Consider the following 1,660-nt stretch of genomic DNA (forward strand, 5'->3'; position numbering starts at 1 on the left):
CAGGCAGTGGTGGTAGGGTTGGCAGTGGTGGTAGGGTAGGCAGTGGTGGTAGGGTTGGCAGTGGTGGTAGGGTAGGCAGTGGCGGTAGGGTTGGCAGTGGTGGTAGAGCAGGCAGTGGTGGTAGGGTAGGCAGTAGTGGTAGAGCAGGCAGTGGTGGTAGGGTTGGCAGTGGTGGTAGAGCAGGCAGTGGTGGTAGGGTAGGCAGTGGTGGTAGGGTTGGCAGTGGTGGTAGAGCAGGCAGTGGTGGTAGGGTAGGCAGTAGTGGTAGAGCAGGCAGTGGTGGTAGGGTTGGCAGTGGTGGTAGAGCAGGCAGTGGTGGTAGGGTAGGCAGTGGTGGTAGGGTAGGCAGTGGTGGTAGGGCAGGCAGTGGTGGTAGGGTATGCAGTGGTGGAAGGGTAGGCAGTGGTGGTAGGTAGGCAGTGGTGGTAGAGCAGGCAGTGGTGGTAGGGTAGGCAGTGGTGGTAGGGTAGGCAGTGGTGGTAGGGCAGGCAGTGGTGGTAGAGCAGGTAGTGGTGGTAGAGCAGGCAGTGGTAGTAGAGCAGGCAGTGGTGGTAGGGTAGGCAATGGTGGTAGGGTAGGCAGTGGTGGTAGGGTAGGCAGTGGTGGTAGGTAGGCAGTGGTGGTAGGGCAGGCAGTGGTGGTAGGGTAGGCAGTGGTGGTAGGGCAGGCAGTGGTGGTAGGGTAGGCAGTGGTGGTAGGGTAGGCAATGGTGGTAGGGTAGGCAGTGGTGGTAGGGTAGGCAGTGGTGGTAGGTAGGCAGTGGTGGTAGGGTAGGTAGTGGTGGTAGAGCAGGCAGTGGTGGTAGGGTAGGCAGTGGTGGTAGGGTAGGCAGTGGTGGTAGGGCAGGCAGTGATGATAGAGCAGGTAGTGGTGGTAGGGCAGCCAGTGGTGGTAGAGCAGGCAGTGGTGGTAGGGTAGGCAGTGGTGGTAGGGCAGGCAGTGGTGGTAGAGCAGGCAGTGGTGGTAGGGTAGGCAGTGGTGGTAGGGCAGGCAGTGGTGGTAGGGTAGGCAGTGGTGGTAGTTCAGGCAGTGGTGGTAGGGAAGGCAGTGGTGGTAGAGCAGGCAGTGGTGGTAGGTAAGGCAATGGTAGTAGAGCAGGCAGTGGTGGTAGGATAGGCAATGGTGGTAGGGTAGGCAGTGGTGGTAGGGTAGGCAGTGGTGGTAGGGTAGGCAGTGGTGGTAGGGTAGGCAGTGGTGGTAGGTAGGCAGTGGTGGTAGGGCAGGCAGTGGTGGTAGAGCAGGCAGTGGTGGTAGGGTAGGCAGTGGTGGTAGGGTAGGCAGTGGTGGTAGGGTAGGCAGTGGTGGTAGGGCAGGCAGTGGTGGTAGGGTAGGCAGTGGTGGTAGTTCAGGCAGTGGTGGTAGGGTAGGCAGTGGTGGTAGGGTAGGCAGTGGTGGTAGGTAGGCAGTGGTGGTAGGGCAGGCAGTGGTGGTAGAGCAGGCAGTGGTGGTAGGGTTGGCAGCGGTGGTAGGGTAGGCAGTGGTGGTAGGGTTGGCAGTGGTGGTAGGGTAGGCAGTGGCGGTAGGGTTGGCAGTGGTGGTAGAGCAGGCAGTGGTGGTAGGGTAGGCAGTGGTGGTAGGGTAGGCAGCGGTGGTAGGGCAGGCAGTGGTGGTAGGGTAGGCAATGGTGGTAGGGTAGGCAGTGGTGGTAGGGTAGGCAGTG

Source organism: Cherax quadricarinatus, chromosome 81, assembly GCF_038502225.1.
Source record: "Cherax quadricarinatus isolate ZL_2023a chromosome 81, ASM3850222v1, whole genome shotgun sequence".
Lineage (NCBI taxonomy): Eukaryota > Metazoa > Arthropoda > Malacostraca > Decapoda > Parastacidae > Cherax > Cherax quadricarinatus.